Source organism: Lutra lutra, chromosome 1, assembly GCF_902655055.1.
Source record: "Lutra lutra chromosome 1, mLutLut1.2, whole genome shotgun sequence".
NCBI lineage: Eukaryota > Metazoa > Chordata > Mammalia > Carnivora > Mustelidae > Lutra > Lutra lutra.
In genome coordinates this window covers 47,778,062-47,794,521 of record NC_062278.1, presented here as the reverse complement: position 1 = coordinate 47,794,521, position 16,460 = coordinate 47,778,062, and the positions used below count along the sequence as shown (strand labels likewise).

Sequence of the window (16,460 nt, the reverse complement as noted above, 5' to 3'; positions counted from 1 at the left end):
TTGAGAGGAAATACTCCTCTCATATCTACAGGGCACATAATTCATTCTGCATTGCCTAAAATGGTCAACTGCATCACCAGCCAAACCTTTACAACCTCAGGCTCCATTACTGTTGTTCACAGCTTGAACCCCAGAATTACAGACCTCAGAGCTGTAAAGAGTTCACGGCATGTTGACAGAGAAAGGTCTTAGGTCACCATATTCTACAAGAGACAGCCAGGATTTAGAAAAATTTAAAAACTTGCCAAGGGGGGATCTCACTCACAAGTAGTAGAGTCCGTGGCACAAAAGGACATTTTTATGTGGACTTTCCTCTAGCACGATTCCAGTCTCATGGTAGGGACACGGTAATAACCCACTAGTCTTGGTTTTGTTCCAGTCCTCTCCAACCTTCTCGGTTTTCAATTCTCAAGTCACCTCCTTCAGGGGCCACTTCACCGCCCTGGGTCTCACTCCTCTAACTTCTCTGCCTACATTTCCAGGACTCCTCCTCCCGGGCACACATAAATGTGGGCGTTCTCAAGGTCTTATTTTAATTAATGCTGGTCCCTAAAGCCATGTGAACATTTCTTCTCAGCTTCTAGCAATGATCTCTAATGTCTCTTGAAACCAGCCCACGTGCTGCACCTGGCACAAATCCTCAAAGCCCGGCTCTCGTTCTGTCACCCATTCCACAGGGAAACCGTCAGTGGCTTTCCGCAATCTGCCAAATAAATGTAAAATCGCTTAGCCTGGCAGGTCGGGCTCCATCTTCTCTTCTCCATACAATTAATTCTTTGCAGGTAGCAGCATAATTAGGTGTTAAAGCTGCCTGCACAGCGATCAGACCCTGGGGGTTTGAGTCTCAGCTCTATATATCTGACCAGTTACAGGACCCTGGGAGGTTGCTTAATCTCTTTATAACTTAGTGTCCTCGGCTGTAAGATGGCAATAATACCTAACCCAACAGAGCTATGGTATGTAGTAAATATAAAGCCCTCAGGTTAAAGTCTGGCATGTGGTAAGGACTCTCCTAACCTTGTTCTCGTTTTTCTTTGAAAACTCATGAAATATTAACTGCCCACAGACCAAGGTCTTACTAAAAAATGAACTTTGTAACATCATGGCAAAGACCCTGAAGAACTAATGCCATTGCACTAATAATAGCTTTAGAAAATTAAGCTTCCATTACTAAGCTATTTCTGCACATTCATTTCAACATTTCAAAGCATCCCTGATAGGAAGACTTATTCATCTGCTTCTGAATAAAAAATGAAAGGGGTTCAAGGTAGAAGTAATCCATCAGCAAAACTCATGTGAGAATTAGACCCAATTTCTGGCTATAGAAGCAACATCTTTTTATGCTTTTCATAATACAACTGCTCTGGAGTTTTATTTAAAAAAAAAAAAAAATCAACCCAGACTTGGAATCAGCATATCAAATTCATGTCTTGAAGCAAGAAATAAAATCAAGAACTCCGGAAAAATTTGAGTGGACAAACAGTTTCATCTTATGCAGATATGCTATTGAGAAGGATTCAAATATTGCATTCTAGATTCGGGAAGAAAGAGACAATCAGCAATGTCTAACAAGGTAGGGGTGAGGAGCTGAGTGTCTCAGCCCTAGAGAATGGGAACAGAAAATGGAACTGCAACAGATGGCAATAAAAATAGTTTCAGCGTTCTGAACACTTACATAATAGACCTGTTCTAAATATTCTACATGTGTAATTCCTTTACTCTTCAAAACCACCCTTGAAGAAAGGTACTACTGTCATCCCTACCACACGGGTGATGACACTAAAGCACAGAGAAATTTTAACATCCTCAAGAATCCCTTCCCCAAGGTAGTAAGTGGCAGGGCTGGAATTAGAGCGCAGGCACACACCAGAATCCGCACTTCCATCTGATGCCAGGAGATGTGTAGACTGGCAGGAAAGACAGTTCCACAATCACCAACATGATGATGGCTCAGAGTCCAATATATCAAGGTATGTCTGGCAATAAGAAGCCTGCAGATCTAGGTCCACGTCCAGCCTGAGTCTGCGGTCGTCAAGAGTTCTGCCAGCCCAGGAGCTCAGGACCCTGAAACCACTCATGAGTAATCTCAGTGTGACAGTGAAGAGCTTGAAAGATTCCCAAGGACCAAAGCCCAAAGCCATTGTACATGTCCAAATCTGCCAGTACCACTAAAGAAAGCATTATGTTGGGGCACCTGGGTGGCTCAGTGGGTTAAAGCCTCTGCCTTCAGCTCAGGTCATGATCTTGGGGTCCTGGGATCGAGCCCCAAATCGGGCTCTCTGCTTAGCGGGGAGCCTGCTTCCCTTCCTCTCTCTCTCCCTACTTATGATCTCTGTCTGTCAAATAAATAAATAAAATCTTTGAAAAAAAAAAAAGTAAGCATTATATTCTCAGTCAATGGGTGTCCTTCACAAAAACAATTTTCAAACAAAAGAGTAATGTAACAAATTTGCTAAAAGAATAACTGCTTTCTGATGAGCCTTCACCAACCAGGAAGACAGTTTAGACGAATGGGTAAAACGTGGAGCTAATTCCTGATGGACATTTGAGCTCCAGAGCTTTCTCAGAATAAATATATGAAGTGGGGTTTTAAATTTGTACATGGGTTCCAGGAATAGTAAAGAGAATATGCCTATAAATCATATTAAGGTACTTTAATAAAATTATTATTACTTGTAGCATTTAAGGATGGAAAGGAAACTAGAGTTCATTCTATTGAGAAAACAAGGCCCAGAGAGGGCAAGCATCTTGCCCAAGGTTACACAGTTTATTAACAGCAGTTTCTACAATAGCCATGATGCACGTAATGATCTGTTTTTAGCTTCAGTGTTTCAGTTTCTGACTCTTTCCCTTCCATATTGGCTAAGAATAGTCCCAAAGATGATCTATCCACATTAAGAATAAAAAAAAAAAAATTTAAGGGGCAGCTGGCTTAGCCAGAAAAGCATGCAACTCCTGATCTTGGGGTCATGAGTTCTAGCCGCACAGTGAGTGTAGCGATTACTTAAATAAATAAATTTTAAAATAATAAAAGTATTTACAACTTTCATAGCTCAACTTGGGATATGCTGATCAGTCACTGGTGACATTCAAAGACTCATGACCCCTCTGGTCACATGTTGAACTAGTAAGAGATGTATTAATAGGCATCTAAAAGTCATCTGCTAGAGGTGGCAACATTGTATAAGAAACTTCCAAGTGTTCAAACTCCCAACTAAGAAGTCTGAGACAGCGGTAGCGTCTTACCTGCAATTTTAGGAATCTGTTTCCCAAAGGCGCTCTGCTCCTGAAGGTCACTCTGCTCCTGAAGGCGAAGGATGTGGTAAGGGTCAGAGAGGCCCAGGAGCCCGTCTGCTAAATTGTCAGAGCTTCTCCACTAGCAATCACCCAATATAAAGGGTTGGGCTGCTTCTCCACTTGCAAGTGCTGAACAAAAACACAAAAATAGCATTGCTTAGTACGAATGGGCTTCACTGCTCAAGAAAAGCTTTAAGCCATTAAAAAATGTTCAATGAATACATCATCTTAGTAAACTCACTTCTGACCCTCCCAAAATGCTTGACAGGGTGACGAAATTACCAAAAACAAACAAACAAACAAAAAAATCCAAGAACAAAGTGGGCAGCATATATTACATTACTATAGCTCATGACTGGCTATCCACTGCACCCAGCTCAGGCTTCTTGGAAAAAAGAAAAAAATCCAGTTCAATTAATCCAAAACAACCTGGTAATGAAAGAACCATCTGTCTTATTTTTCAGCTTCTCTCCACACATACACACAGCTTTATTGTTAAATGCAAAGGTGAGAGGGGACATGGTTGCTCTGAAAACCCTCCAAGGAGGAAGGGAAGGGAGACAGGAGAACGAGCAGGAGGTCAAGAAGAATGAAAATATCTAGAAGAAAATGAGGGGAAAGGAAGCATGGAGAAATTACAAGAACAAGTTGTTTAAAAATGTGCTGTGGGCTATTTCCTCAAAAAAAAAAAAAAAATGAAAAAAATATCCCAAACTGCTCTTGCTACAGCTTTTGTTACACAAAAAACAAACAAAACAAAAATTGCACGCTCTGTATTTGTGGTAGTAGAAATGTTATTTAAAAAAAAAAATCCTTAGGAAACAAATATCAAAAAACGAAACCAATAAAAATATGACAAATACTTTACTTAAGCAGTCACTATGAATTCTGATGTCCTACAATAAGGAAATAATTGTGCTTAACTATTATGAAAATCATTAAATACCATGAAAAAATATTCAGAATCCACCAAGTAAAGAAGGAAACATTTTAAAAGATGAGAACACGAAAATTATTTCTATGTATAAGATGGATGTATGTGTGACACATTACCGAAAGACACTAGAGGAAAAACGAAATCCGCTAATGTACTGTCATGGATTAGAGGGAATTTTTTTCTTTGAAATTGAAAATTCACAGAGACACAAAAGATGCTTACTTCCACTTTTGAAATGCAGAAGTTGATGCATTTAGAAATTACAAGAAAGGCAAAGTGGTGCTCTCTAGTAGCTATTATTATAATGGAAGTCTCCACTGTGAAGCAGAATTCTGAGCCTAAGGAAATTATGGATAATTATACATTTGTGCCTCAGAATCATTCTCCTTAAATGCAAAGAAAGTACAGCTCCTGGGTTTCTGTCATCTTCTGCCCACTAGTACTTAACTACCAGCTGAAAGTAAAGGAGAAATCACAATTTTGAAGTTGGAAGGGTCCTTTAAAGTTATCTAGTCTGAACACTGGGTAAAGAAACCCCAAAAAGTATATCAGGAAGAGCTCGGGGGAGAGGGACTTACTTACACCTGGAGAAACTTAAATCAAGGCAGGAAACAGGATCGCCCAGTTCCTGTTTGAATGACCATCATGAAGAAGAGGCATTAGCCTGGTTCTGAAGGCTGAGTGGGGTGAGGGGAAAGGGAGGGGGCTATTAAGCCAAACCCAGTAAAAGCAATATTCAAGGAGGTAGGTTTCAGCTCAGAAAGAGAGAACTTGCTAATATTTGGGTTGCCCAAAGATAATACAGGAAAGATAACAGGTTACGTTATTAGATAATGAGTCACTTGTTACTAAAAATACTCTGTTCTAAAAATCACTTGGGGGCGTTTGGACAGCAGCGCTTAACAAACTTAAATGTCCATTGGCATCACCTGAGCATCTTGCTAAACTGTAGATTCTGATTAGGTAGGTCTGGGGTGCGGCCTAAGAATCTGCATTTCTAGCAAGCTGCCCAGTAATGCCAAGGCTGTGAGTCAAGAGTGTCAAGTATATAACTCAACTACCAGCCTTAAAATGTGATTTAAATTAGTGTTCCCCAAAGTGCACAGAATCCTCTAATCGTACGACTTCAAAAGTACTCTCCCACCTTGATCTGGAGGCAGATGACTAATAAATAGGGTAAGTGGTAATTAGCAGGATTTTGTGAGTCCACACATTCAAAATTCAAAGTAAGTCTGTATCCTAGTATGTTGCAGTACCTGCCCCCGTCATACTTTTGAACAATAATTTTGCACAATTCTAAAGAGGAAATGTTTTACTTCCATTAAAAAAAAATGATCATACTCCAAGCTTGGCAAATATTTAAAACCAAGCAACTATATTGTAAATATGCATTCAGCATTCAAAAATGTAGTTACTTATGATTTCCCTATACAACAGTTAACAGAGAAGTAGAGTGAAAGAAAATATGGCTATAAATTTTTCCCAGTGATCTGCGGTATAAAATCATGTGTCTGCAAAGGTGGGGAAGGGGTAATTCTCCCAAGGCTACAATTTGTGGTCTCCTTTTTCAATGGAGGGCTTTGCATTATTTACCTAGCCCTGAAATTTCACCTCCCTACCATCCATCAGAGTCATAAAAATGCCTTCAGTGTTTTGAAAGTCCCTGTTTCTGGCTCTGATCCCCGATCTAATAAATCTGGACTTTAATCACTTCAAAATCCTATGTGGTATCTTTCCTGGAGAAATGCGCTAATATCTGAACACAGACCTTCCTTAAATTTGGAAGTGTTCTTATGTTTCTCTCCCAGAGTAAATAAACCAACAACTAAGAGGGAATCCGTTTCCTGCCTTCTTCTGACTCTGAAAGTCAGAGTTTGCTGTTTCAGTTTGCTTAAAGGTTACAAGTAGCATTCCATCCAATTGACAAAAGCCATTTTTTTCAAACTGCTTATTTACTTGTCAGTTAATTCTGAATGAACCTGGCTTATTCTGCTCCTTGGGAAGTATCACCTGTTAATTCCTCTTTTGCTATTTTTAAAAGAAAAACGTGAGTTAACATGAGGGCAAGCAATCAGATGAACCTACATAAAATCTTAAGATTAAAGTATTGAAAATTTTCCTGCTTTCCACAGTACATGAAAATATGTGATGATACTTATATTACTATCCATCAGATGATTATCTAAAGCCGAATTACAAATACGATGCAAATCTTAATTTGGGGTACTTTATAATATTTTTACAAGTAAACCAATACATGTGATAAGTATTTTTTTATGAAATCACATAATCCTAGATTCACTTACTAATACTAGTAGGTTAATCCTTTTGGCAAAGTGAGTAAAATTTATTTCCTAAAAAAATTAACTCCGAAAGTTTCCACCATCTACAATAACTGTTGATTTAATCAATAGTTTCTCAATGCCTATTCTATATCATTGTTCTAGGCACTAAAAATAAAGTAGAAAAGGAAAATAAAAAGTAAAAACAGATTACCAACCAGGAGAGAGGCAGATATTAATAAGCGGTTCACAAGTAATTATTTAAATTACAGCTGCAGTATGGCTAGAAACTGACCCAAGTCGAGGACAGGGAAGCTTCCCTGAAGAATTGGGGGAATTCTCAGAGAACTCTACTGAAGAGTTAACCAGAGAGAGAGATGAAAATGAAAAACATTCTGGGCAGAGGAAAGAGCATTTGCAAAGATTCTGAGGTGAGAATGAAAGATACACACAGAAGAATTGAGGCTGCTGATAGAGCAATGCTGGAAACAGTTAACAGCTGATCTCGGGGAGTGTGTACCCCTCGCATGAATTCACAGCCCTCCCCAGCCCTGGCCCGGGCAATGTTACTCAAATTCTACAGCTAGGGACACAGAAAGGCTTAGAAAGGTCTACCTGTCCAAGGTCTCAAACCTGGAAGGTGGCAAGCCAGGGTTTGGTCTAGGCGGTCTGCTGCCTGAGTCCTTATTCTGGACCTGTAAGCTGCGAGAACTTCCCAGGAGCAGGTGAATCCGGAGCTTTCCTCCCATTCAAGATTTATTCTGTCAACTTTTCATTTTTCACAGAATGGCATCGTGAATGAGATGTATTAGAATAGCTTTAGTCTCATTCCCAGAGTCTTGATAAATACATGGTTCCTGGTAGGAACCTATTCCGTTAGGAAATATTACACAGAATTTTTTATTACAAAAATTTTAATAGAAGTCCATATGTTAATGTAACAAATGTACCTGAGCCCATTAACTGAGATAACCATATCTTCTCAGAGACTTTTTATTTATTTATTTATTTATTTATTTATTTATTTATTTTTAAAGACTTTATTCATTTATTTGACAGAGAGACAGAGATCACAAGCAGGCAGAGAAGCAGGCAGAGAGACGGGGGGAAGCAGGCTCCCTGCCGAGCAGAGAGCCTGATGTGGGGCTCGATCCCAGGGACAACCACTATCATGAATTTGATAGAGAGCCAGTCCACTTTTTATTCATAGGCATACGTAGGCATGCACTGTACTCACACACATTCATAAACATTATCTGGCATATGATATTGTTCTAAGTAATGTTTAACATTTACATAACAAATATATAACATTCTGAAATCTGTGTTTTTCACTCTACATTTTGGGTTTTGAGTTTCATCCATACCGATGTGCAGAAAGGTCTGGCTCATTCTTTTCAAGTTCTGTAGAATATTCCATCCACCAAATATATCATAAAGTTATCCATTCCTTACTAACAGACATTCAGGTTGCTTTTAGAGGACTGCTTATCTAAATGCCATTTTGGAGCCAAAAAAAATTTTTTTCCCATCTAGATAAAATACTTTACTGAGACAGTGAATCTTACAAATTGCTAGAAATACTTTAAAACTGAAATTTCTGGGGCACCTGGGTGGCTCAGTCAGTTAAGCATTTGCCCTTAGTTCAGGTCATGATCTCTAGGTCCTGGGATGGCTTCCTGCTCTGCAGGGGGCCTGCTTCTCTCTTTCTTTCTCTCTCTCTCTGTCTCTCTCTCCCTCCCTCTGCCCTTCCCCACCGCTCATTCTCTTTCTCTCTCAAATAAATAAATAAAATCTTTTAAAAAAATAAAATTGAAATTTCCCTTTTAAATAGGGTTTTTCTGTAAAGAAAGAAATCTTTGATAATTCAAGTCATATAGAAATACCTAGATAATTAAAATACTATCACTCTCTGAAAAGGGGAAGTTAAGTGTATTTTAAATGGGAAAGTAAATTTCCAGCTAAATTGAATCTATACTAATCCCGTTCAAGACAGAACATAGTGAAGAGAAAGTAGGTGGAGAAAATAGTCTGTATCCTACAACCACTTTCTCTTCTTGGGCACACCACACTGGGCAGAAAAATCAGAGCATTTGAGCAAGCAGATAAACAAAATAAACATTTCTCTGGAATGCTTTGTTCTGTGTTTTGGCCAGAAAATAATCCGAGGTACAACCACACAGAAAGATAACCAAATTTTTCTTTAGAATCAAGGGATTGGCAAGTGCCTACTATGTGCCAGGGTAAATGTTTGATAAAGCAGACAATTAGACAAAGCCATAAAATGATCTTGAAGTTGTTAGACCTATAAACAGTGTGACTAAAAACAATCATTGATTTACATTAATGAAACTTTTTAGCTCAAGAACACTGTAGCAAGTTTTATTATAAAGTGTAAACTGAAATTAACTCTACGAATCTGTGAAGAAACATCTCCGGGACTGCTATGCCTTTAACATTGTTTTGTATAAAAAAAGATTTCTGGGAAAGCCTCAAAAGGCAGATTTTTTAAATATGGATAACTGTTTACTAATGGCTGCATTCTTCATACTATAAGATAACTTAGTCCAGAAATGCAAAAGGGAATTTGAAGAAGGACATTCGTCTTCAGAAGGAAAGGGAACTCAAGTCTCCTAGCAGATTTCCAAAGAAGTATACAGCATCCCCGCGTAGGTAAATAGAAAAAGAAATCTGGCTTTCAAATGAAAGAAGTAGCTCCATCACATTGAGGGTCCCAATGTGTGCCCCATTTTCGCACAACCAGCCAAATGTTTTAGCACATTCCATAGGCAAGCCAAGGAGATATCACTTCTAGATCCCTGGACTCCAGCCCAAGAAATCCTCCTGAGCTTAGGAAAATACTTCCAGGCTTCTAGAAGTGGCCCTGAACCCAAGTTAAATTTATCCTACCAGCAGTTCAATAAAATAACTGGCCAAGAGGGAGCAGCTTCATCATCCACTCATCCATCTGTCCATCCACCACAGGTATTTATCACCCAGACAGCCCATGGCAGAAGATCTCAGAGTGTAAGGGGTATCCGAGTCAAGAGAGCGAGTCCATATAATCACACGTTTAAACAAACACAAACATACCAAACATAACCTTTGGCCTCATTCTAACCTCTTACCAAGAGATTCAAAGTGCACATCTTATTCGTTTTCATGGCATAATATGTGTATTGTACAGAATACACGATTAGCCCAAAAGCTACGATTTTTTTTTTCATTCCCCCTCAAAGGGTAAAATAGAAATAGGAATAGTATACACAGTAGGAACCAGAAGCTGAAAGAGACTCAGCATTGTAGGCAGCCACGGACCCAACTAGAGGCGAGGGATCAAACCAGGCCCTGACTCGTGCCTCCTGAATATCAGTTGAGTTGCGCTTGAGAAAGAGCCTGAGCTATGGACCCTAAGACTCGCTGACGTGACTGCCTGCACGTATTAGAGGCAAAACTGGGTTGTACATTTAACTGTTACAAGATTACCCTGTACTTGCACGGATTATAAATTGCACCATTGTAAGCTCGTGAATTGCTAGTTAAAGATTAACTAAATAGACAAATGTTACTGGAGTCAGAAGATCCACTACCAGTGCTTGGGAAATGGGCTTCGTAAAAGCTTGGGGGGGGTTCACGTGAATGTTACGTGTGTATGAGCAATCAACCGAAAATAGATACTTCCTTATAATTGTTTCTGTTAACTATATAATGCCTCACAGCCTTGAATAAAATTGGCACTGCTTGGACATCATACACTGTGTCCCTCCTGTCCTCATTTCTTTACAAGTCTTATTCTCTCTCCATTCTCTTACCTTCTCGACCCTGCTCGTGTCGTCGCACCGGCCGCGACACAGCATGAGAATAAGACACCACAAATAGAACAGAAATCAAAAGTAGGATTACTTACACCTTTGAAACTTCCCATGTCCAGTGATTTTTAAAAAATGTCCTGAAGACTGCCCCATAGTTAGTAGCAGTAGGTAATGACCTCTGAACAGAAAGGAAGGGACATATGCTATGACATACAAAGCTAAGGGACAGAGAGTTTATGCTAAGATCATTGAAGTCAAAAGCCACCAGTGAGTCCCTAGGTCCCAAAGCAAGGGTACAAAAGAAGACCAGAGGAAGTGGCCTGAGTCCATGGAGTCACCCTGGGGACCTTAGAATAGTACAGTCCTTGTGGTTCCCTAACACCAGAAACTCAGCTCAGGAAAAAAAAAAAAAAAAGGTAAGTTGGAAGGCAGACTAAAACTAATTCTTCCCTAAATAAAGTACTCTGTTATCCAATATGCTCTTCATAGTTCCTTATTACTTACTAAAGCCTAATTGTTAGACAGCTTTTTGATCTGACTGCTTTTTTATTTTTTCAGATGAGAACTGGTCTTTGATATACCTAATGTCGGCAAAATGAAACCTTTACTTACAGCATGCCATACTATTTGAAAATAGAGATTTCACTTAAAGAATAAAGTTGTCCCCCCCACCCCCCCATCAAAAAGGATTTGGACCAGAGGAACTGGGGAAAACAGGATGGAGTATGTGGCCCCAGTCTGGGTGTGGTACAATGGCTAAGGACACCTCGACAAAGACCCACTAGGCAACGATAAGAAGGCACAGAGGGCTAATGTGCAGGGCTTTGGTCTGGGGTATGTCAGGAAACCAACCTGGCTCAGTCTGAAAGCACTAGTGAAGAAATAAAGAAAAAAGCATATAATGGTAATGAAATCTCCCATGGGGCACAGCACGGACGCCGGGCAACCAGGAGTAAGACAGAGTGCTCTGTGAGCCAGTCTAGACAGGAGCAGCTTGGACGCGGTGTAGCCAGGGCAATTCGGCTCCGAGGCAGAGGTGCACTCTGGGGCCGCAGAGACGAGGAGTCGGGCCACCATGCCCACTGCAGACCCTCTACATTTGTTTCCCAGGGCTGCAAGCACAAAGTACCACAATAGGGTGGCTTCTGACAACACAAGTTTATTGTCTCATAGTTCTGGAGGCTAGAAGCCCAAAATCAAGGTGTCAGCAGGGCCGGGCTCCCACTAAAACGTGTAGAGGAGAATCTTTCCTTGCTTCTTTCTAGCTTCTGGGGTTGCTAACACTCCCGGGCATTCCTCAGGTTATAGATGCATCATTCGATCCCACTGACCTCACGTGGTGTTACTCTGCGTCTCTGTCTTTGCACACATGCTGCGTCTTACAAGGACACCAGTCACACTGCTCTAGTAGCTTATCCTACTCCAGCATGACTTCATCTTAACCAACTGCTGCTGAAATGACCCTATTTCCAAATGAGGTCACAACCTGAGGTACTCGGATTTAGGACTTCAACGTGTCTTTTTTGAGGGCCACAACTCAACCCAGAACACTCTTCCTGAAATACCCAGTCCTCACCCTCAGCCAGAAGGACTCTGATGCTCTAGAGCTATTTAGAATACCTGGATGTTAATTCAAATTAAAGAGAAACAGAAGAAGAAAAAATTACCATACGGCCCTAAAAGTCAGAACAGTGGTTAGGATGGGGGTGTGGGGAGCGGCAACAAGGTGGGAGCCCACACACCCTGCACTCCTGGAGGGCAGGCAACGCACTAGCTCTTTATCTAGAGGTACGTTACATGGGTGGGCTCACTGGAAGAAATGTAGCAAACTACACTTACGTGGTTTTGTACTCCTCTGTAATACTTAAAAAAAAAATAGAGGAATTGGAGCCGTCCAAGAAACAGAGGTCTTAGCAACCCAAGCAGAGGTTCAAGAGAGGGGCATTGTCTGGGAGAAGCCACCGCCCAAGCGTCAGCCACTTGAGCAGCCAGTTTACCTGAGATGGTCAACTCCTGGGAACAGGTGTGTTACCACAAATACTCAAGTGATTTACTTCAGATGAGAAAAATGTGAAGGCCGAGGAATACATATATTTGAATTGGCAGATTGGCAACTTCTATAAATGGGTGATAATTAAAAATTCTGTCTGATAAGCAGAGACCCATTATAAGTCCTAAGGATACATTCTCCCCTCAACAGTGCTGGAAACGTGCTAGGGCACTTTTTGCTTTGCCCTCTGTTTTCCTACCCTCCTTGCAGACCTCTCCCACACATTCCATTTTCAGGCTAATTACAGTTCAAGTAAGTTCCAGTGTTTTTTCTTTCACATCTCATTCTTCTCTGGGAATTCTAAACTCTTGTGGTTAGGGTGCTCTGGGTCTGATTGCTTAATCTCTAAGCAAGAGAAATCAACACCAAAGGACAGAGTTAAAATGCTGGACACCATTCAGACTTAGCAGAAGACTTATTTTTGGAGTAAAAACACACAGCATCTAATTATAGAAAATGAAGCTATGAACAGAAACACTTGGCTTTCTATTGTGTAAAATGTATAAGAGGGTACCAAAAGTCTCAAGGCTCTGAATTTGTAGTGATCTCTTAATACTTCTCCCTGGATATCTCTGTCCCTATTCTCACATTGCACATAGAATCCCATGCTTCAGAAATCTCAAATGACATTTAATATTTCTATGTTTGAAATACTTGGGTTATTAAAAATGAGAGCTCTGGGATGCCTGGGTGGCTCAGTTGGTTAAGTGGCTGCCTTTGGCTCAGGTCATGATCCAGCGTCCTGGGATCGAGTCCCACATCGGGCTCCTTGATCGGCAGGGAGCCTGCTTCTCCCTCTGCCTCTGCCTGCCTGTGCTTGCTCGCTCTCTCTCCCTCTCTCTCTCTGACAAATAAATAAATAAAATATTAAAAAAAAAAAGAGAGCTCTAACATCAATGATACATCACCATTACTAATGCTTCCACCATTTTCTCATGAAAGCAGCAAATGGAAGAGATGTATTCCATAATGTAAAATCCAAGTCCAATGTTAGAAGCAATGTGAAGAATTTGCCTATTATAAATTGTCCATATAGACCTTCATTCCCCAAGTGCATAACCTCTTAGGGACATCTAAACATACAGGCCATAGGTCTCTGAGTCTGACTGAGCTAACACCTACATTCTCTCCTGTGGCATCTCCTAAAATGCTTGACTTTGAACATTATGGTCTAAAAGCACTAACCTTTGCACAGTTTTTAGTCATTCTCAACACTGTTTCATGCTCCAGCACCTCTGACCATGCTGTTTGCGCTTTCTGGAACGTTTTCCTCACCTTCTCAACTGTTCCCCTCCCCACCATAGCTCAGAATCATCTTTTGTATTCTGCTCTTGGGAAGGACTTCAAGTTCTACCTTCACTCCGCATTTGGATGAGGACAGAGGAGAGTCTAAGAAAGCAAGCATGTGTAAATCTGTTTCAAGAATAAGAGTAACTGGGACGCCTGGGTGGCTCAGTTGGTTGGACGACTGCCTTCGGCTCAGGTCATGATCCCGGAATCCCGGGATCGAGTCCCACATCAGGCTCCCAGCTCCATGGGGAGTTTGCTTCTCCCTCTGACCTTCTCCTAGCTCATGCTCTCTCTCACTGTATCTCTCTCAAATAAATAAATAAAATCTTTAAAAAAAAATTAAAAAAAAAAGAATAAGAGTAACTATCATACTTTTTAAACCGTCTAAAAAAACTCAGGCTAAAAGATGTTAAGATTTTTAGTGGACATCGGAATAGAGCAATTTTTACTTCTTAACCCTAGTTTATCGTGAAAACTCCTAGTGCTATTCAACCAAAAGATTTTCATCCCCAATTCCACCCAAAGCCCACATGCCTGCACATGCATGCATGTGGGGGCACACGTGTGTGCACACGCACGCACACCGCATTCCTCCATGTGACCTTGGATCCCTCTCTAATCAATAGCACAGCACCTGGCACATCATAGGTGCCCAAACATTTGTTCTTGTTCACCAAAGAATAAAGAAATACAACAACATGGGTACATTAATAAAGTCCAAAGTAAAGCCAGGTGCTAAGATGAAACAGACTTAAGGGAAAATTAGAGCTTGATGCGGTCAAGCAGAAAGTTTTCCTGGAGAAAGTTAATTTTTAACTATGTGAGGGAGAATAGCGATATAATAATAGCTATCATCATAGAGTTATAATAGTAATAATGGCGTAATACGGTTAAATGGTATTTGGCAGAAACTATGCTGACCTGTTTGTATGTGTTTTCTTTAATTGCAATACTGTGATGTGGCCATTATGTCGATTTTACAAATAAGGAAAGTGATGCCAAGAGTCATTAGGCAAATTAGGCAGAGTGAGGCAGTTATAAGCCATGAAGCTAGAAAACCAACACAGGTTATCATCTGGCCTGGGTGGGGAAGGGTAGAGTGGAAGGGGAAAGAAAGGCAAGACGTATCAATAGAACATCTCTAGTTAAAGCACTGGAAGGCTTGCGGTGACTACAGGTTCAAATGAGAGAGTCAAGTGAAAGGTAGCATCATGAGATAACAGAAAACTTCAAAGACCAGCTGGAGAAATTCTCTGGATTCTTGAGTAGAAAAAAATTTCCATAATGAAAACCATGCTTAAAGGATGTTATCATAAAAGGTACATGGACAGGAATATTGGTGATCACAGGTAAAGAGCTTAAGTAGAAGATTTTGTGTAAGAATATGACTCTAACATTTTATGGCTGGAGCAGAAGACCCCTACCCACCAAAGGTATAAAAACATTTTTTTTTTTTTTTTTTTTTTTTGGTAATAGGAGGACCAGATTTGTCCTTCAAACAATTCAGTACCTGGAAAACATATATAGCTACTTCATGATCAGAAAGCATACCTCTCTCTCAATATCCTGCTTATCAAAAAATTCTATTTCTAATTTATGTGTAGCACAGCCAGAATCAAGCAAGAGTAATTAGCTAAACTACTTAGACATTTACCTAAATTTTGTCTCCAAATAGCAAAAGTAATTTGAGAGAAGTGTCCTTTATCTCACAAACATCATTTACATTTACAACAGAAAGTTCTTTTAGCTTTCAGGTTCTATCAGTTAAATAAAATTATAAATTAATTTAATCGCTGTTGCTAAAAAGGAATTGAATATCCTTTCATACCCTAGTTGAAGGCCTGGATTATCATCTAATTTTTCTTGTCTAATGGACCTGGATAACCCATTTTCAACTTGTAAATACAGCTATAAATTATCCATTAAAATGTCAGGATGCTGTTTATTTGTTTGTTTTTTAATCTCTACCTTTTTATTATTTGGCTCCATGCTAAACTTAGAAAATGGACACATTCCCTCATCTTCACCTCCTCTACCCTCTAATACATAAACAACTCTTATATACTAAAGGGTTGCACAAGGTTTTAATATAAGCATTTAATTTTGTTTCATACATTTTATCTTATTTATTAGCTTCTTTTCAAACATTTTTAATTTTAATCAAAGCAGCACCATCTGTTGTGCTGCCCTAAATATCTGCAATAGAATATTTTCTAAGAAGAAAATGCCACCAACTGTCAGGCACAAAGGACTGATAACCTCTCTGAGGACTGAAATCTGATGGGGTACGGGGAGCGGACTCCATGGAGACAGCTGGAAAACCAGAATGTTTATATAGCATTATGTGTTTGTGGGACAGAAAGTCTACAAGGCAGAACTCTAAATATTTAGAATTTTTTAAATATGAATACGGAATATCTCTATTAACCAAAACAGTGCTCTGGAAGACATCCTTCTTGGTGAGAAACTCTGTCACTGTGAGTCTCAGCTGGAGCCCCCAGATGGCCCCTCCCACGTCCCTCAGCTCTCAGGCGTTGCTACCCAGGCTCTTCTTCCCATTCCTCCCAGCTCTGGCAATCTTGAGGAAGAGAACTTTTGACGCCTCGGGGCATTTGTATGTATCTCATTTAATTAGCTTAAATGATACCTAATAGGAATCTAAGAAAGTCCATAAAGAGTGTTGGGACTTGAGAAATGCATGTCTCTGCCTACTGAAGTGCCTGAAACCGTGGACTTAAAGATGTGCTATGAAAGAGAGAAATGACTTTGTTATTCACATCTTTGGCACACAC

General features: G+C 40.1%; 1 protein-coding gene across 6 annotated transcripts in view; it reads right to left on the bottom strand.

Annotated features, from left to right (window-relative positions):
- ST3GAL6 (ST3 beta-galactoside alpha-2,3-sialyltransferase 6) overlaps nt 1–16,460 on the bottom strand; it is a 59,117-nt gene that overhangs the window by 35,912 nt on the left and 6,745 nt on the right. For all 6 annotated transcript variants that reach the window (XM_047722879.1, XM_047722890.1, XM_047722872.1 and 3 more), the window contains exon 2: nt 3,247–3,426. The gene's annotated coding sequence lies outside the window, so the exon portion shown is untranslated. The remainder of the gene's footprint in view (nt 1–3,246; nt 3,427–16,460) is intronic.